At 44.1% G+C, this 14,758-nt stretch overlaps 1 protein-coding gene across 1 annotated transcript in view; it reads right to left on the bottom strand.

Annotated features, from left to right (window-relative positions):
• Nucleotides 1-14,758, bottom strand: part of ACVR2B (activin A receptor type 2B) — a 160,578-nt gene that overhangs the window by 56,886 nt on the left and 88,934 nt on the right. The gene's annotated exons all lie outside the window — the stretch shown is intronic.

Here is a 14,758-nt window from a genome sequence, read left to right on the forward strand (position 1 = left end):
TATTAAATCAAATAAATACACCTCTACCGTGATATAACGCTGTCCTCGGGAGCCAAAAAATCTAACCGCGTTATATTGAACTTGCTTTGATCCGCCGGAGTGCGCAGCCCCGCCCCCCCGGAGCACTGCTTTACCGCGTTACATCCGAATTCGTGTTATATCGGGTCGCGTTATATCGGGATAGAGGTGTACTAGGCCTTCAGCTGGTTGACTAGCATTGTCATCTGGTGCCTGTTTCCTTGAATTGCTACCCTACTGTGTTTCCAAGTAGTAGGGGCAAATCATGTTTCTAAGCGCATAGGCAAAAAGACAAGTTCATCATAAATTCTGCTTAAAACAGCATCTCTCTGCCTCTATTTGACCAGGAGAGGGAGTCAATTTTACTAGCTGCAGATAAACTCTGTTTTTAAAACATACTGATCACAGTGAAAATGAGACAATCACCCTGCACTTCAAAATGAAACGTTTTTGAGAGTAAAACATATGGTTCAGGTAGAAACTTGTTTCACTTAGTCATGAAGTGTTTCTCCCAGCTGGCCTTGTAAAATGTCATAGTTAATCCAGTCACATCACTCCTCTCTGGCTGTGGACATTTTTGTTAACGAATCAGATACAAAAGTAATTTTATCCAGAGAAGGTTGCGTCAGCAAAGCAGACTGATTTCTTCAGGATGCATCACATGTGGTCAGAAATGGTTTTTAAAACAGCCATGCACAGGCAGCCTTTTCTACCCAGATTTCTTAGAGCTGTTGAAGAGCTGCCTTAGAATTGTGGGATGCACGGATAGCAGTGGCCAAGTATCCCTAGAAGTGTTTTCTTATGACCATTCTCTATTGTGTCCAAGGAGGATGCTTGATCCCTGAGTGAAGATGCAGAATTAGGAATGAGAAGCAACAACCAATTCCACCAAATCCACATCATAAGTTTCATGTAGGCTTCTGGAGGAGGAGACAGGGTACATGGTGTAGTACACCCTGTGTATTGCCAATTTAAAATGGATGGGTGAACGGGAAGGACTTTGTTGGAACTCACCCTTCCTCCTCATGGATTCTTTGATCAATGGGAGGAATCAAGAATATGTCCCATACGACTGGGGTCCTCCAAATGTGACCTCATCTCCCTCTTCCCCTAGGTGGGTTCAGTTTGGAAGGCGAAGAACAGCATGTGCCTTCTTGCCTAAGCGAGCTACAAAGAAGTTATTTAGTAAAGAGAATGGCTAATCACCTGGGCACTAGCTCTGAGTATTCTTTGGGATCAGATTTGGGGGACCCTAGGTGGAGCAAAGAACTTCTCTATACAAGCCTCTCCTGGGGAGAGGGGCTGGAGCGTGTCTGAGATGGAATGCTGTTCACCAGTAATCTGCCTCCAGCTCATCTCCACAGAGTCAGCTTGTTCCATCTACCAAAGTGGGGAGGTGAAGTACTTTCTAAGGAGACCTCCCAGCTCAGTCCTGATTCTGCCTGCTGCTACCTACGCCTTGTCTCTGCAAGTCTGGAATGAGGAGTCCGGGGAACGGAGTGACCTATAAAAGCAGTTGGAAATCAAGGAGGAGATGCCAACCTAGCTCCCTCTACAACCACCACTGCTACATCACTGGGGGGTTGTGAAGGTAAATACATTCAAAATGGTGAGGTGCTCAGATAACTATGGTAACAGGCACCACATTGGATGGATGGATGGATAGATAGGAAACAGGAACCTGCACTAGGGGAAGAATGTCAATGGGAGTAGAGATCAAGGCAATCAGGGAACATGTCCAGAGAAGAAAAGAAGCTAGAATCAGGAAAACATGCAGGGGAAGAGGAGACTGGGATCAGGTAGTAGAGCATATGCCAGGTGAGGGTGGGTGGGGGGAGAGATGGAAAGATGAATAGATGAATTAAAGGGCCGAAGGAGAAGGTTAAAAAAAAACAAAAAAAAAAACCTGTGCTTTAAATGTTCCAAGCAAGCAATTGCTGTAGCTGTTACAAGCATGTAACAAGTTTCAAAAGGAGCCTCAGTCCATGAGATGGTGGATAGGTGTCCATGACAAACTGTCTAGAGACTAAATCATAGATCATAAATCATAGAATATCAGGGTTGGAAGGGACCTCAGGAGGTCATCTAGTCCAACCCCCTGCTCAAAGCAGGACCAATCCCCAGAAAGATTTTTACCCCAGATCCCTAACTGGCCCCCTCAAGGATTGAACTCACAACCCTGGGTTTAGCAAGCCAATGCTCAAACCACTGAGCTATCCCTCCCCCCCCGGAAGGGACCTTGAAAGGTCATTGAGTCCAGCCCCCTGCCTTCACTAGCAGGAGTCCGCACCATGTATCCCTTGCTCTAACCCATACAATGTTATTTCAATGATGATACTGTACGCAGTAAAGAAACACCACGTTTCCAGCTCTGAGTATCAGACCAGAGAGACTATCATATTGAATTAGACAGACAGAATGCTTTAACTCTAGCCTGCATGATTACCCTGCCCAAACAGCAAAGAGCAATGGGATTCCAGCAGATTGAGATCTGAATCCAGATTAGAGAAACACCTCCTCTCTAATCCCACACTCCCTTTTACCTCTTGCCTTAAATACATTTTTTTTTTAAATTAGTAAACCCAAGCACCAGTGACCATTCTCCACTAGATTTATAATCATGGTACAGTTAGATTGAGGGTCCCTGGCAAACTGAAAGTCATTAGCAGTCTGGTGTACAATGCCCTGCTAAGAGTACTATTCTGTACATTGTGAAACATGGATAAATCATTAACATACACTTATTTGCAAGAGGAACTCCCTTCCCCTTCCTCATTTATCATATTTTTGCTGAAACTAATCCACATTCCTCAATTAATGACTCCATAGAATCCTACCTTGTCCCTGATCTTTAAGAGACTAACATTGGGACTGTTGCTAAGCTTACTAATATTGCCAATAAGAGCATCGATAGGACTTTCTGCAGATGCACCTTGACAATCAGAGTCACAGAATGCAATTTATAGGGCTGTAATGCAAACCAAAGAACCTAAAGACTCCCACTGATTGCTCGCTCTGTCTTGTAAAAATATTACAGTATGAGGAATATCAGTGTAAAGCACCAAAAACTACCAGAAGGGCCTAATTCTATATTTACTAGCAACTGCCATAGTTTAATCAATTTTGATTAAACTCTCTAACACCACTGGAGGAATTAATGCAAAGGCAGTGCATACCCATAATAGAAGAATAAGCCTGCTTAGAAGCAGCACATCTGCTCCTAGCATCCTCAGTGTATTCTTCAAACAATAGAAAGAAAAGCCAGCCTCCAGGAGCAATGACCCTCGCTTCATTCAAACAGTGCCCCCTGCTCAATTCATGAAAGTTTGCCTTTCCTTTTCAAGTGAAAAGGCCAGAAGAATACTTGGGAAACAAAAAAATCACTTGAAAAATTATTCTAACTGCAGGAGGCTGCAAACTACCAAAAAAAACCAAAACCCCCCACAAAAACTTTGTTTAAAAGAAAATTCACAACAAGCTAAGGGGCAGAGGATTTGGTTTTTAGGAACAGGAGAAATATAATTTTTCATCAGTCCTTCCACAAAGAGCCCCAGGGTAAAGAGATTTACAACACTAACGTGCTGAAGCATAAACAGACACAGTGACAAAAACCCCCATTCCCCTTAACATGTGCTAATAAGGCTGATCCTTTCTCAAAATCTTTGTTCTTAGGAGGCTACTGCATTGAGTTCATGTCTTTCGCGGGGGAAGAGACCTCTTCTTATGTGGAAATAAACATTCTGAATACATTCACTACTTCCTGGGCCCTCCGACCAGTGATACAAACTGGGATATGGGGCAGTGGGGGGAATAGCAGGACAGAGGTGGGGGGGGAGAGAAAGGATGGTTACTGTTACAATGAAAAGCAGGCCTGCTAGTTTAAAATAGCCTTGACCAGAAACACCAAGGGCTCACAGCACATAGTACAATGGGATCCTGGTCCTTGCGCTAGGTGCTGTGTGGTAATAATAATACAGATCTCCAGTACTATTAAAATGCCTGAGAGAAGCAGATCATCTATTCTCAGTTCTCTTTCTACCTGAGCAGGGACAGCCATGTTTAAGAAGCAAGAAAAGTAGAAATCCTAGGCTGAAAATACCTTTCATGGGTAAGAAAACTTAAATTACAAGGATAAACCAGAGACTCCAAAGCTCACACCAGAACTGTCCCCCAGCAATGTATGAAAGTGATGGACTGACAAGGGAATTGTAGAGACAGTCAAGTCACTCAATCTCTGTACTGATGTTAATGCAATATATTCAATTTCCTGCTTGAAAGGAGAGATCTTAGTGTTGATATGGATTAAACCACAAACACAAGCTCGGGCTCCTCCTCTAACATATGTACATGCAAAATACTATGCTAATAAGCTGTAGTAAAATATGTTCTACCCTGCAGCCATATATAAATGAAATTCATTTGAACTTCTGACTCTCTAACCTCTGGATGTTCCTGCTTTGGCAGGAACTGCGGGAAACAGTAACCTCCTGCTGCCACTTCTGAAGCCATGTGTGTTTCTGCTCCAATTCCTTGCTGGGATCTAAAACTCAAAAGTGGAATATTGGGAGATTCACCAATTCCAACCCCCCTGCTGCTGCCACCACCACCACACCCACCCTCCAAAAATAGGCATTTGATAGCCTTGACCTTTAATAGAATACAAAACTACAACTATACATTTGCGGTCCAATCCTGTATTCCAGCCGGAAATTTGAGTGCAGAAGATATGTGGGATAAGGTCTTTACATGTACACCATGCAAGTTTAAATAATAAAATAAATGAAACCTTTGCCAAAAAAACCTTTCTAGATGGATTACATACCCAACCACTTCTCTACACAGCCCACTCACAGCTGCTGACTTGTATCAGGGTTACAGGGTAAAGGAAGAATTCTTTCAGTAATATTTTTAGCTGAATGAGCACTGCACTTATTTTTGAATAAAAGAACTTCTCCAAAGCTAAACAACCATTACTGAGCATAAAGGGAGAACTCTACCCCCTCCCAGTAAATAGTCCATGGGAGAGGTCTCAGGGGAAATCCTTGTGGTCACAGGACATACCCCCTCAACATTTCCCAGGAAACTGGGATTCTCCCGTCTCCAGAAAACACTTCGGCCCCCTCCTCTCACTTCCCAAATCTAGTGGATCCCCATTGACCTGCCCTGTGCCTTTGCACCAGCTCTGATGCCCAGTGGCCCATATCCCAGTTCCCTGGTATTATTTGTATTACAGTAACACCAAGGGACCACAACTGAGAATGGGACCCCACTATGCTAGGTGTTGTATGGACACAGAAAGAGTCCCTGCCCTGAAGAGCTTACAGACATCCTACCACACCCTTCCAGTGAATGTGGCTGCCTCCAGGAGATACAGCCCGGAAATAGGTTTTTTATATATATATATATATTTATATTTTTTAACCAAGCTCCAGGCGCTGGAGGAGGGACAATGAGCACTCCCCGCTGCTCCCAACCACATTCAGTCACTCCCCTTCCCACAGCCCAGCTTGGGCCCTCACTGCCAAGCTCTTCAGCTTGGTCCACGTCACCCTCTGGTCCAGCTCCAAAACAAATGAATAGCAGGGGAGGTGGAAAGTAGTGCTGGTAGCTTGTAATGGAACTAGCCCATATAAACTCCTTTTCTCCTCTCCCCTCCTCCCCCAGTCAAGATGCACGTGAGACCCTCACATGCAGACTGGAGGATGGCAGACCTGTTTGTCCCTTTTTATGGTTAAGAACTTCTACCACAATGAACTAAACTGAACTCAACCATAAAAACAAAGGAGCATAATACACATACAAGATCTGTACAACTTAAATACACCAGTGTGTGCAAAACCCATTTCATCCCCTCAGACAAGTTGAGAGGGGGGTTTAAACCATCAATTTCATCAGAGTCTTACTTTTAGTTTAAAAAAAAAAGAATGCATTTCTAGCCATTAGAGAGGCTTAGATAATTTTACTAATGTGAACTGATAGAGCATCCACTTTCTAAGCCTGCAGGCAGCCCAAGTGCCTCCACCCCTACTTAGAACTCTGCCAATGACTTATGGGGTGAAACTGACCTGACGACCAGTTTCACTGCAGCTCACAAAGCTCTGAATAGTAGAAGTGCTCTCTGCTGCAAGTTGGGAAAGCTTGAGCAGCAGCAGCGGTATAGGAGCTGTCGGTCCATCTGCAGAACGAGGGAGGCATCACTGCACTGGTTTATATACAGTTCACATTTTGAATACTCTCTGCGATCAGAAGCGTGTTTTGTTTGTTTTAATGAAATCTTGGCAGAAAACTCCCTACTTGACATGCTAGAGTGGATTTTTTTCAAGCCCTGGTAAAATTACCCATTTGGATGGCATTGTTGGGAAGTAGCAAAAGATACAACGAACTCAAAATCAGAGTTCACTCTTCAGACATGTGGCCTTTTAAAAAATATTTGACTTGAAAGAAGCCTGAAAGCAGAGTCCCCAAGCCTGCACAATTCTAGAAGGAAAGGAAAACTAGGATTCCAAAACAGTGGTGAAATTAGAACCCCCATTCAATACAAGTTCTCCCTGACCGATCAGACAGGCAGTTTGGGGGGGGGGGGAGCGATTTGATTCACATCCTCCACTAACTCTGTGGGGTCATCTAAGAGCCACAATTCTCCTCTTTTAGCTGACATGTGCGTGCCAACCTTTTCTAACATCCATTTAGAATTCTGATGTAACCAAGGCTCTCTTAAGGACAGGAGTTCAGATCCTTTGAGCTCATCTCACCCAGAGTCATTGTAATGAATCTGAACTATGCTAAAAGACAAATGAGACCTAGACTCAGTTGCAACAGTCTTTGTCTGAGCTGAATTCTCATGTCAACCATTTAACAGGTGCATTTAAATTCTAATGGGTCGTTTCTTCTGTTTAACGTTCATATTAGTAGCCTCTGGCAAGAAATGCTTCATTAAAAAAGTTTATCAAAGTGCACTAAGAGTCCTTGTCTCTTTGAGCTAACACTAACACACACAAACACGCACGCACACCCCTCTCTTTCCTTGCATGCCTTTTTTGGCTGTGAAACCAAATCCCTGTTCAACTGAGTCAGAGCCAACTTACCCAAAGCCAAAGTTAACTGGCACTTATCCCCCCTACATGCTCAGCCCCGTCAAAGTGCCTGCAAACTTGAGTGTTTCTATCAGCAGAGCCAGCATAGCTTCATCAGCACTTTCTTGTACTTTCCAAACACAACAGAAAGGTGACAAACTGAAAGGGACTTGGATTAAAGGATAGATCAACGCTGCACTGAGAGTTCACTTTAATTTTCACCTCTGGTAGCAAAAGGTGGAAGGCCAAAATTCAATTTATACTGGCTGAAATTCAGTATACTCAAGCAATAAGGGATGAAAGGGGTAAGGATCACTCCCTTGGTTCATTATGAAGCCAAGTCGGCTGATTCCAATTCCTGTAACATGCATGTTGTTTATCAAAGAACGAACTTACGCTGCAAACTTCTGATCACATTAGTCCTTAATAACGAAGTCTAAATTTTTTTTTTAAAAAGTCAGACAACAAGCAGTCCCATAAACACTGACAAAAGTGCTCAACATTTAAGATCAACAGCATCTCTCTTAAATAGCAAGAATAAAACACTCGTGCTTCTGGAGGCCATGCATATAAAAATGATCTGTATTAATTCAAAGCATAAAAACAGCTACATAAAAACCCATTTCAAAGACCTAAGAAATTTGTTGCAGGGAAAAAATGAAAAATCCAACCATTTAAATTATTGGAGGCATGGGGTTTGTGTCCATTTAAAATAGTCCACACACTCGCGATGGTCTGATCAATTGGCTCCTGCCAAACTAATACAGTACAGAAGAATGTTTTTGATCACTACAATCAGTAAGCGTAGTTATCACCCGTAAGAAACATGTTTCAGGAAAGGAAATAGTTGCATGACCATAAATTTGAGCAGAGTATTCTTTTGAACGTTTAAACCTTTTCTGTAATAGGATGGGCTGGGGCCCTTTAAGGCAGACTTATGGCACAATCCTGCTCAAGTAGCACGACCTTCTGGTATTTGTAGTCCAGAAGGACTGATGGGAGCTATAATCTTGGCAGCAATGCATACTGGGAAAGGGGGTGTGGCTGTAACAGAGCTAGAGCTCCCTTTTTCCCCAGTAAGGGAGAGATCCGACAAAAAGGCCAGACCAGTTTTGGATCTCTCTACAGAGAGAAAGCAGTAGCGGCTGGCGAGTCTCTCCAAGACAGGCCCTAGAAAAAGCCTGAGCACTACTTAAAAAGGTCTTTTACACTCTGCTGAGAAATTTCAGAGAGACAAAGCAAGATGTACAAGTGGTTATACATAAATGTTTGAAGTCTAAATATTCAGATGGATGAATTAGAGTGCCTGGGATTAAATGAGGATATTGATATTAACAGGCATCACACAACTTGGTAGAACAAGGATAAATCAGGGGGACACGTAATAGCAGGGTACAAAATATATAGGAATGACAGAGTAGATTGCACTGGTGTGGGAGCGGCACTATATGTGAAAAACCATACAGTCAAAAAAAAGTAAAAACTTAAATCAAATTGTACCACAGAATCTCTATGGCTAGAAATTCCATGCTTGAATGATAAGAAAAGTATAGCACAGTAGTAATATACTACCGACCCCCTGACCAGGATGGTGACAGTGATTATGAAATACTCAGAGATTAGAGAGGCTACCAAGGCAGAAAACCCAACAATAATGAGGGATTTAACTATCATGTTGACTGGATATTTGTCATCTCAGCAAGGGAGGCGGAGAGCAGCTAGTTCTGGAACCCACAAATGGAGCACTAAATCAAGAACTGCCTCTAAGTGGAGCACACGGATCTGGTTCAAGAGGTGAATCTAGCTGAACAGCTCGATAATAGCAACCATAATGTAATTAAATTTATCACTGGGGGAGGAGGGGAAGAAGCCTAAGAAATCTACCACAGTAACATTTAACATCAAAAAGGGGAACTGCAGAAAAAACGAGGAAGCTATTTAAAGGGAAGCTAAAGTGCACAGTAACAAAGGTAAAATGCCTGCAAACTGCATGGAGATTATTTTAAAACATCATAAGTGGCTCAAACTAAAATGTGTAGCACAAATTAAAAAAAGAAAAAGTAAGAGAACCTAAAAAATTCCACCAGGGCTAAACAGAGCAAAAGAGGCAGTTAGAGACAAAAAGGCATCCTTAAAAATTGGAAGTCAAATCCTAATGAGTAAAATAGAAAGGAGCATAAACTCTGGCAAGTCAAGTGTAAAGGTATAATTAGGCAGACAAAAAAAAATTTGAAGAGCAACTAAGTAATGATACAAAAACAGCAAAAAAAATTCAGTATATCAGAAGCAGGAAGCCTGACAAATAATCAGTGGGGCCACTAGATGATCAAGGAGCACTCAAAGACGACAAGGCCATTACAGAAAAGCTAAATGAATCCTCGTCATCTGTCTACACTGCAGAGATTGTGAGGGAGATCCCCACACCTAAACCATTATTTTTAGTTGACAAATCTGAAGAACTGTCCCAGACTGAGATGTCAATAAAGGAGGCTTTGGAACAAATTGATAAATTAAAAACAGTAATAAGTCACCAGGAGCAGATGGTATTTATCCAAGAGTTCTTAAGGAACTCAAATGTGAAACTGCAAAACTGCTAGCTCTGGTATGTAACCTATCACTTAAATCAGCCTCTGTGTGAGATGACCAGCAGACAGCTAATGTGACACCAATTTTTCAAGAAGGCTCCAGGGGAGACCCTGGCAATTACAGGCCGACAGCCTAACTTCAGTATCATGCGAACTAGTTGAAACCATAGTAAAGAACAGAATTATCAGACAAATAAATAAACATGATGTGCTGGGGAAGAGTCAACATAGGTAATAGGAAAATCATGCTTCACCCATCTATTAGAATTCTTTGAGGGGTTTAACAAGCATGTGAACAAGGGTGATCCCCTTGATTTAGCGTACCTGGATTTTCAGAAAGCCTTTCACAAGGTCCCTCACCAAAGGCTCTTCAGCAAACTAAGGCTACATCTACACTGGCACTTTCATCCTTAAAACTTTTGCCACTTGGGGGGTGTGTGAAAAATCACCTCCCTGAATGACAAAAGTTTTAACGATGAAAAGCAGCAATGTGGACAGCGCTTCGTCGGCAGGAGTTGCACTCCCGGCAGCAAAGCTACTGCCCCTTGTTGGAGATGGTTTTATTTTGTCGCCGGGAAACATCTCTCCGGGCGATGAAGAGTGGCTATACAGCACGCCTTACAACAGCACGGCTGCAGCGTGATATTCATGCCATTGTCAGATGCACAGTGTAAACATAGCCAAAGAAGTCATGAGATATGAGGAAAGGCCTTCTCATGGATCAGTAACTGGCTAAAAGCTAGGAAACAGTAGAAATAAATGGGCAATTTTCACATAGAAAAAAAGGTAAATAGCGGGTTCCTCAAGGATCTGTACTGGGACCTGTGCGGTTCAACATATTCATAAATGATCTGGAAAAGGGGGTGAAGAGTGAGGTGGCAAAATCTGCAGATGATACAACATTATTCAAGATAGTGTGACAAACTCAGACCTGACAGTTCTTGATGGGTGGTCCTATTGGGTTCCGGGAAGTGGGCTGCTAAAGGACCCTCACCCAGCCTTTGGGGAGGGTCCACAAGGTCCAGGAACTCAAATAATTACGGGGGACAATGAAAAATGTAACGGGGCAGGTGTGAAGGTCACAGGGTCAAATAAAGGGAACTTGTAGGGGACACTGAGCAGAGAACCCCAGACAGCGCCCACTGCTCCTCGAAGGTGTCAAGGGAGCCAGTGGATGTCGCCCAGAGGAACTCTGCCCGGATACGTGAGCGAAGGCAGGATCAGAAATAGGCCCCACAGTCGCAGGAACCCCCCCAACCTCCTCTCCCTGGTTTTATAGATGGCTACTTTGGCCAGCGCTAGGAGGAGGCTGACAAGGAGGTCCCGTGACTTTGTGGGGCCACGGATAGGGTGTGCGTTTATGAAAAGGTGAGGGGAAAAGTGCAGCCAGAAACGTAAAAGGATGTTCAGGAGGAGCCGGAACAAGGGCTGCAACCTGGCGCGCTCCAGGTATACATGCGCCACGATCTCCCTCATGCCGCAAAAGGGACAGGGGTCAGGGACAAGGGTGAACTGCGCCAAGTACACGCCCGTGCCCACGGCTCCGTGGAGGAACCGCCAACTGATATCCCTGATGGGCCTTGGGACTAGGGTGGACTATAGGCTGGCCCACCAGGGTTCCTCACCCTCAAAAAGTGGCAATAGGTTCTTTCACTTCGTATTGGGGCGGGACACAAGGGTGAGGAAATGAAGGATGTGAAACACGAGCGTGTACAGATGTTTCCTCAGTGTGGTCCGGAAGCGAACCAGCTGCAAATCATGCAGCCAGCTCATGGTGTACGGGTGGGACGGCCGGGGGGACTCATGGGGCAGGATCCCGATGAAAAGGTTCAGAGGGCCTGGGGTGCAGGGAGTACCCTCCTGCAGGACCCAGTTGAGGTAAACCCAAGCAGCGGGCAGTAAGGCTGCCCTCACCTCCTGAAATACGCACTGGGGAGTATGAAGGGCGGAGAGCCCCATGCACTGAGCGAGCGTCAAAGGAGACCAGTCTCCTTGGTCGCAGTCCAGGAGGTCCCCGACTCTGGTGACTTCTGCCAGGACCAACCTCTTGCATACCGAGGGGGACTCAGCCACCTGCACACGAAGTTGGGGATTGTGTAGCAGGGGCTCCGCGAGGGGATCTACCCTCTCATTAGCCACCGCGGACCAGGTCTTACAATGGTTAAAGCCCTTTTTCCTATGAAATAAAAGAGATTGCCTCAGGTTAATTATGGACACCTGTGTCTAATTAAGGGCAGTCTGTGTCCTTTAAAAACCTTTTCCTGTGAGAGTGAGGAGGAAGACAAAGGAAGAGAAACAAGCTGCAGAAGGACTGTGTGCAGTGAGGGGGAAAGGCTTCTTAGGGAAAGAGCTGTTTTACCCTTTAAGGGGAAATTTTGTATTTATTACTGTTTGGAGAGAGGGCCTTGGTTCCCAGCACAGCTGGACCCAGAGTGAGCGGCTGGTATTTGGTAGCCCGCATAAGAAGAGGCAGTACTCCAGTAGGAAACTTTGTTTAAAGAAGCCTTCAAGCCAACCCTAGGCCTACCCTCTAAATATTGTAAATCAACCAACCTAACTATTAAACCTCCGGAGGCAAGACTGATTTACTCCAGACCTCCTCAATACCAGAGGGAAAAAACACTGAGCCCTGACAGGACAAAAGAATTGTGTTGTCACAACAGTTAAGTCCAAAGCATTCCAGGAGGAGTTACAAAGGGATCTCACTAAACTGGGTGCCTGGGCAACAAAATGGCAGATGAAATTCAAGGTTGGTAAGTGCAAAGTAATGCACATTGGAAAACAATGCCAACTATACATGCAAAATGATGGGGTCTAAATTAGCTGTTACCACTTAAAAAAAAGAGATATTGGAGTCATAGTGGATAGTTTTCTGAAAACATCCACTCAACGTTAACAGAATGATAGGAGCCATTAGGAAAGGGATTGATAATAAAACAGAAAATATAATACAACTATATAAATCCATGGTATGCCCATGCCTTGAATGCTACACACAGTTCTGGTTACCCCATCTCAAGCAAGTTATATTAAAATTGGAAAGGGCAACAAAACATGGCTGGGGAGACTAAGGCAGCTGGGAGACACAGGGAGTTAGCCAGCTGAGTTCACCAGCAGAGGGAAGTAGGTTTCTGTGTTGTTTTTTGTTTCCTTAGTTTGCAGGTACTCTACAAGAACTAACCAGTCATTGAAGGAAAATGGCATATCGCCAACACTACTTGCTAGCTCTTCCTCTGCCTGCAGCTGTGGGGGTCCGGCCAGACAGGCATCCTGATCCTGGATGCTTTACACCCAGGTCCTGGTCTTGACTTGCTGGGAATGAGGCCTGCATATTACCCTGCCCACAAAAGCCAGGCAGGAGGAACCACCCAGTGTGAGAGGTATTTGTTGGCAAAGTCCCTCAGGAAGCAGGAAAGAGAGCTGCAAGAGGAGGTGGCTCATCTGCATAGCATCTGGGAGCAAAAGGACTTCATCGACAGGATGCAAATGGAGATAGATATCTGGGATAGAGGATGCTAGCTAATTACAGCACCATCAGAAGAGGAAGGAGAGCTGGTTGCTCTGCAAGGAGGAGACTGGTTGCTGACCACCTTGGGCAGTAGACAGTGCTCCATCCCCCTCCCCAAGTCCCCTGTCCATTGAGGTGAAGAACCCGGGGCGGGAACTGATAGTCTTCAAATATGTTAATGTTTTTAGGGAAGTAAAAACTGATAAGAACTGTGTCATCATGGGGGACTTTAACTTCCCAGATATAGATTGGGTAACAAATGCTAGTAACAATAATAGGGCTCAGATGTTCTTAGACGTGCTAGCAGATGAATTCCTTCATCAAGTAGTAACTGAACCGACGAGGGGGGATGCCATTTTAGATTTAGTGCTGGTGAGTAGTGAGGACCTAGTTGAAGAAATGGTTGTAGGGGACAACCTTGGCTCGAGTGACCATGAGCTAATTCGGTTTAAACTAAATGGAAGGATTAACAGAAATGATACTGTAACTAAGGTGTACAATTTCAAAAAGGCCAACTTTAATAAATTAAGGCAACTACTTAAGGAAGTGGATTGGGCTAACATACTTAGGGATCTAAAGGCAGATGAAGCCTGGGATTATTTCAAGCAGAAGTTGCATGAGATGTCTGAGGCCTGTATCCCGAGAAAGGGAAAACAATTAGTGGGCGGGAGATTTAGACCTAGCTGGATGAGCGGGAGTCTCAAAGGGCGATTAAGAAAAAACATAAAGCGTACAGAGAATGGAAGAAGGGAGGGATCAGCAAGGAAACCTACCTTAGTGAGTTTAGAGCATGTAGGGATGCGGTGAGAAAGGCCAAAAGCCGTGTAGAGTTGGACCTTGCAAGGGGAATTAAATCCAATAGTAAGAGGTTTTATAGCCATATAAATAGGAAGAAAACAAAGAAAGAGGAAGTGGGACCGCTGAAGAATGTGGATGGAGTGGAAATTAAGAATAATCTAGGCATGGCACAATATCTAAATGAGTATTTTGCTTCAGTCTTTAATAAGGCTAATGAAGGGTTTAGGAATAGAGGGAGTAGGACAGAGGGGAATAGAGGAGAGGGGATAGACATTACAGTATCAGAGGTGGAGGCCAAACTTGACCAGCTAAACGGGACTAAATCGGGCGGACCGGATGATCTTCATCCTAGAATATTGAAGGAACTGGCGCGAGAAATTGCGAGCCCCTTGGCGACAATTTTTAATGAATCTGTAAACTCGGGGGTGGTACCGTTGGACTGGAGAATAGCTAATGTGGTTCCTATTTTCAAGAAGGGGAAAAAAAGTGACCCGGGTAACTACAGGCCTGTTAGTTTAACTTCTGTAGTATGTAAGGTCTTGGAAAAAATTTTGAAGGAGAAAGTAGTTAAGGACCTTGAGGTGAATGGCAATTGGGACAAATTACAACATGGGTTTACAAAAGGCAGGTCGTGCCAAACCAACCTGATCTCCTTCTTTGAGAAAGTAACAGACCTTCTAGATAAAGGAAATGCGGTGGATCTAATATACCTCGATTTTAGTAAAGCGTTTGATACGGTTCCGCATGAGGAATTATTGGTTAAATTGGATAAGATG

The sequence above is a fragment of the Terrapene carolina genome, unplaced genomic scaffold (assembly GCF_002925995.2).
Source record: "Terrapene carolina triunguis isolate 2854851 unplaced genomic scaffold, T_m_triunguis-2.0 Scaffold111, whole genome shotgun sequence".
NCBI lineage: Eukaryota > Metazoa > Chordata > Testudines > Emydidae > Terrapene > Terrapene triunguis.